General features: G+C 46.7%; 1 protein-coding gene across 4 annotated transcripts in view; it reads right to left on the minus strand.

Moving 5' to 3' along the window:
* The window catches only part of SEC16B (SEC16 homolog B, endoplasmic reticulum export factor), a 43,988-nt gene extending 37,988 nt beyond the window's left edge, over positions 1 to 6,000 (minus strand). For 3 of the 4 annotated variants that reach the window (XM_073356481.2, XM_073356482.2, XM_073356479.2), the window contains exon 1: positions 970 to 1,070. The gene's annotated coding sequence lies outside the window, so the exon portion shown is untranslated. Of the gene's footprint in view, positions 1 to 969; positions 1,071 to 5,938 lie in introns of those variants that run through there. The other variant, XM_073356480.2, reaches the window with a different exon arrangement.

A 6,000-nucleotide genomic window follows, 5' to 3' on the forward strand; every position in this document is an offset into this window, starting at 1 on the left:
CAAGTACGTTTCAGGGGTGGGAGGATATTGCAAAGGGGTCTTCAGAGAGCCTTCCCCTCAGACACTGTACAGTCCTGACCAGCTACCTGACCTCAGGAAAGATGAAGGCATGATCCAGGTCCCACAGCCTGGCCTAAAATAGGATCCCACCTCCCCACTGCTGGAGTTGTTTGCCAGGAGCACCACTGGCCCTGGGAGCAATTTGGAGGCACCACCATTTTAGTCTGCCCTTGGCTACTTGCCCCCTTTAATGCCTGGTGTAACAGCAAAAGTCCTGATGAAATGAACTGCACGGAAGCCATAGAGTGGGCAATGAACCCACTAACAGCACTCACTTTGCGATGTTATCAGTCCCCACATCCAGAAAGTCAGGTAATAGTAAAAACATTTCTAGAGAATGGAGCGCTTGGAGACACCCACAGCTCTATTATAGCTAATGCCCAAGAAATGGTCCCTAGCCACAAAACCTGGATCCAAATCTGGATTTCAGGGGTGCTCCGGTGAGGGTTTTTTATCTAACCCATTCTAAAGGGTAAGGCATGCTCAGCTCTTTAGTCCTTTGTGCAGCCACTATGGGGCATGTGCAACCAGGGGCTGACACCAATTCGTTTTAATAAACCCTCTGCCCCTTCCCACCCAAAAAGCTACAATCTCTTCCCCTCTCCCACCCCTTTACCAAAACTGTTCTGTGCTATTCTAAGGGTCAACACTCACAATTCGCACCAATGTGATCTCGACTTGAGACACACACACCCCCTCCACACCACACGAAGCATAAAATGCTGGACTGAGCAGCTTTCTAGAGCACACACTTGTCTGTGTGTCAGTCTATTCTGAGTACATGTCATCCCACAGCCCAGAACTAAGAGCAACGGGTTGAAATGGTGATTGATTTTCCAGGTGCCACGGGATGACAAGCACCTGGAGAAAGCCCAGCGAGCAGCAAAATGCCCATCTGCGTACACACACCTGTTCGAACGTGCCCACCACCGGCAGCTTTGCAGATCTGGCCTGAGCTCTCTCCGTCCCCAAAGGCAGCTGTCAAAGTCCACCTGCCACATCGGCTGATGCCTGCCTGACCCTCAACCTGGATCAGCACTCCCGGCTCTTTGCTGCTACAGAAACATCCCCCCCCAGCTGACGAAGCAGAGCAAAGTGCAGGCTGCTCACCTGCCTCGGGACAAACCCTTCCGTGCCTGTTTTCTCTGCCCTTGTCAGGGATTTGCTTTTGCGTTTATTCAGGCTTCCGGAGACGCTGAGATTTAGGCAGCCTGGGACACGTGGAATTTAAAACCATAACAGCTAAAGGAAAAAGGGAGACAAACTTCCCATGGTAACTTGTTAACCAGTTACCTCCCTCCCTTATAATACAAGTGGAACAACTTTACTCTTTTTTTTTCATTTGTTCCTCTCTTCTCATTGGTTAGGGGTCCACCATGCAACATATGGAGTCCAAAAAACCCACAGATATTTTTCCTTTTATTATTAATAATAAATAGTGGATCTATTCTATTCTATTTATGGTCTTATACCATACTCATCACCACAGTATTTGATCTCATCATGCAGCCAACAGGCCACCTGAGAAATAAATGAAACTTGCTAATTAAGCTTCTTAGTTAATTTACTACTAACTGTGGATGAATATAGTTTGAGCAAATGTAAACCTCCCCCCTCCCCGCAACCCCAATCATGTTTGATTGTTCCATCATCTGTAACTACTGAATGATCTGGAGGTCAAAGGTCAGAGCAAAGACTTTACTGAAAATCTCAGAAAAGCTTCCTTCCATGTGGTGTACAACTGTCAGGGACCATGGGGTCTCAAACCCCAGTCCATAGAGCTCTCCAGAGCCAGTAAATTCTGACCTGCCATCAGCTACTAGAACTAGTAGGCAGACAGATTGTTCCACTACCTCAGTTGCTGCTTTGTCAGAGTAAAATTAACAAGTCCCTTGTCGGTTTCACTGCTGCTATTCAAAACTTTGTCTGTTTCAGGACTGCACAATCATATCAGTTTCACATTTCTCTTGCCCATCAGAAAGTTGTAAGCAATACACAGGCACTGATGCGGTTACTCCTGTTGATAACTTTTCTACAGTAACTCCTCACTTAAAGTCATCCCATTTAATGTTGTTACATTGATGGTCAATTAGGGAACATGCTTAAAGTTGCACAATGCTCCCTTATAACATTGTTTAGCAGCCACTGCTTTGTCCACTGCTTGCAGGAAGAGCAGCCCATTGGAGCTAGTGTCGGGGCTTGGAACCAGGGTGGATTAGCAGCCCCCCATCAGCTCCCCACTCCCCTAAGTTCCCTGTGCGCAGCCGCCCAGCAAGCTATAAATTGTGGGGCTGTTCAGCTGTCCCTCCCCCCACTGCCATGTGCTGCTCCTGCCCTCTGCCTTGGAGCTGCTCCCAGGAGCCTCCTGCTTGCTGTGCAGAAGTGGAGGGAAAAGGGGTGCTAATGTCAGGGTGTACCCCTCCCCTCACTCCTGCACCTTATCTCCACAGAGCAAGGGGGAGACATGACAGGGCTCAGGAAGCTTGCTGGCAGCAGCTGCTGTCTCAACTTGCTGATCTACTTAAAAAGGCAATGTACTTAGAGTGCGGTCAGCGTACTTAAAGGGGCAATGCTTGTCTCTCTCTCTCACACACACGGTGTGTCTCTCTGTCTCTCTCTACCATGCTGTCTCCCCTCCCTACTTTTGTGCTGCCTTGTAGAGTGTGAGGCTATATTAACAACAATGTGTTAACACTTAAGGGCTCAGCCAAGTGCTAGTTCATCATTTAGCAGTAAGGCAATCCCTGGGAAATATCCTACCGTCTTCCACCCTCTGACTTCACCATCTCAACCAAGCTTCACAATCATCACTGCTGTGTACAGTATTAAATTGTTTGTTTAAAATTTATACTGTATGTGTCTGTGTGTGTGTGTGTGTGTGTATATATATATATAAATAAAAATATAGTCTTTTATCTGGCAAAAAAATGTTCCCTTGAACGTAACAGCCCCCCTCCCCCCCGGAGTTACATTAATTCTTATGGGGAAAGTGATTCACTTAAAATCTTTTCACTTAAAGTAGCATTTTTCAGGAACATAACTACAATGTTAAGCGAGGAATTACTGTATTTACTATCACCTGATTTTTCTATTGGTTTCTGGCTGGTAAGTTTAGGCCTCTCTCTAGTAGGCAACTGGTACTTTTTTTTTTAAAGCCTGCCTCCCACCAGGGCATCATTTATATTAGGGATCTTAAAATTCTCAGCCACTTCAGGATGAGCAGAATCTTTGCAAAGGGGCATAATTTCCAAGACTGCAGTAATCCACTAAATAGCGAAGGACAGTGTGTGTTGTGAGGAAAAAGCCACAGTTTAAACTGCACAAAGCAGCAGTCATCAATGCTATTTATGTCTGAGATGACCAGAGAAGCTATACTACTCAGGCTGTGCAAGGAAAGAAGATGTAGGGAAACACTACCAGGCCAGCAACATAATGTTTCCAGAAAGAGCAGCCTAAACTGGACAGCTGCAAAAAATATCAGTTAGGAAAGCCAGGAAGCACAACAGAAGAGCTGGAGGCTGGGAACAGAAGAATGAGGGAAGAAGAGACAGAGATGGAAGAAACAAAGGGACAGTAGAAAGATAATAAAGGATGCTCAAAAAAAGAAAAAGTAATATTAAATATGTGTGGGAGACCTTTTAACTACATTTCTGACGGTTAACGCATTATATATTGAATAACAATACTTTCTAAACAAAGCTAAAAGAACAAGATCTTAGAAATCACATTTCTCTGACAAATTTTATCTATAATTGTTTTACTAAGATTAGATGGGAAATATTTCCCCGTTTCTTCAGTTTGCTTGCTTTGTGCATTTCACACCACTTGGCTTATAGTCAGTGTTACTGCACCCCTGGTAGTCAGCCAGTTTCCCTTGTTTGTGTGAGTCCTTCAAGGGAAAAATTGAAAAAAATTAGGAATTTGTGATTGCAAGACACCCCATACATTGGCAGAGGAAATTGGGCGTAGATCTACTGCCTGGAACTACTTTTAGCTCATTTTTGTTAAAACTTACTTAAATTTTCATAGTATCCCTTTAAATGACAGGAAAATAGAATAAAAAAATAGAATCAGAGTAGTGAGAGGTGAAAAGACTTCTCAGTTCTAGACCCTTAAAAATGTATCACATACATTGCCTTTCAGTGCGGGCAACCCAAATAATCTAGTGCATTGGGATCCCAACCCACAGTTTGAGAACCGAAGTGGGTCGCAACCCCATATTAATGGGGTTGCCAGGGCTGGCATTAAGACTTGCTGAGGCCTGGGGCCAAAGCCAAAGCCTGAGCCCCATTGCCCAGGCCGAAGCCACAGCCCAACGCTGAAGGCCTTGGGCTTTGGGTCCCCCAACCTGGTGTGGCAGGGCTTGGACTTTGGCTTTCCCCTCCGCCCAGTGCGACGGGGCTCAGGCTTTGGCTTTGGCCCCCCCACTCAGGGCGGCGGGGCTCAGGCTTTGCCCCCCTCCCCACCCCCCGGGGCGGCGAGACTCAGGCTTTGCCCCCCTCCCCACCCCCCCGGGGCGGCGAGGCTCAGGCTTTGCCCCCCTCCCCACCCCCCCGGGGCGGCGAGGCTCAGGCTTTGCCCCCCTCCCCACCCCCCCGGGGCGGCGAGGCTCAGGCTTTGCCCCCCTCCCCATCCCCCGGGCGGCGAGGCTCAGGCTTTGCCCCCTCTCCACCCCCCGGAGCGGCGAGGCTCAGGCTTTGCCCCCTCTCCACCTCCCGGGGCGGCGAGGCTCAGGCTTTGGCCCCCCACATCCAGGGCAGCGGGGCTCAGGCAAGCTCAGGCTTTGGTCCCCACTTCTGGGATCGTGTAGTAATTTTTGTTGTCAGAAAGGGATCACAGTGCAATGAAGTTTGAGAACCCTTGATCTATCGTCATCATCTGAGCTGAGAGAAATACAAAAAGTAAACAAACAGCACAACGTATGAAAATTGATTTTTAAAACTTTTGGTTGTAATAATATTAGATGCATAGATTTTAAGGCCAGAAGGGATCATTCTGATTATCTAGTCTGATCTCCTGCATAGCACGGACTGTAGAACCTCACCCAGTAATTCCTGCATTGTGTCCTTTTAACATCTTGCAAGACACAGGCTAACCTAGGCAAATCAGGACTGTATTAGAATCCAATGCCTCCTCGTTGATGCCAATGTTGTGAGGGCTCAGATCTTCACAGGTTTAAGCACAAAGAGAGGAGGCAGCTTCTATATCAATTCCTATTTATTAGTGTGGGTTTTATATAGGACAAAATATAAAACAAACAATACTCCAGCACTGCCCCTGAAAACAGCTGGTAACTCTACTAGTGCAATCTCCAGCAGTAGCATAGCACCTCTCTGTGGATCTGCTCCAGGTGTTGATTTATCATTTCTTGGCAGGCATTTTCCCATTACCAAACAGATAGTTTGTGTGTCTAAATTTTCAAGTCTCCCTGCCCCACATTCACTGTTTTCAATCCCCCAAACCACTGGACTTTGCCACCTTCACCCCTGAATTATGCACGGTGATATTTTAATAATATAATTAACAAGATTGTCTGGAATGGATCTCTGGTGATTTTAAGGAAAGTTCAATAAACTGCAAAAAAGGGTCACTCTTCGCCTACAGCAAATTAAGCAAAAGGCATTTTACATCCAGCCCATGCTCCTCCAAATAAAGAAGTGGGTTTCCAAAGAGCTGGCATTTGTTAAAATCAAAGCATGTTTTTATACGGATTATAAAGTTCTCAGTTTGGCTGTAGCAGAAAGGCAATTAATCTCTATTGGGTCCTATTACAAATCAAGCCTCACAAATCTGGAAGTCCCTCCCCTCCCCCCGCTTTCTTCCCCCTTCAATAAATCCGGTTATTCTCTACCGTGAATACTGAAAAGTAGCTACTTACACCGCCTACCCCTAAAGCAAAGGCTGGGCTGCTGCATCCCATCCTGACAGGCTCTGCCCCGG

The sequence above is a fragment of the Lepidochelys kempii genome, chromosome 8 (genome assembly GCF_965140285.1).
Source record: "Lepidochelys kempii isolate rLepKem1 chromosome 8, rLepKem1.hap1, whole genome shotgun sequence".
Lineage (NCBI taxonomy): Eukaryota > Metazoa > Chordata > Testudines > Cheloniidae > Lepidochelys > Lepidochelys kempii.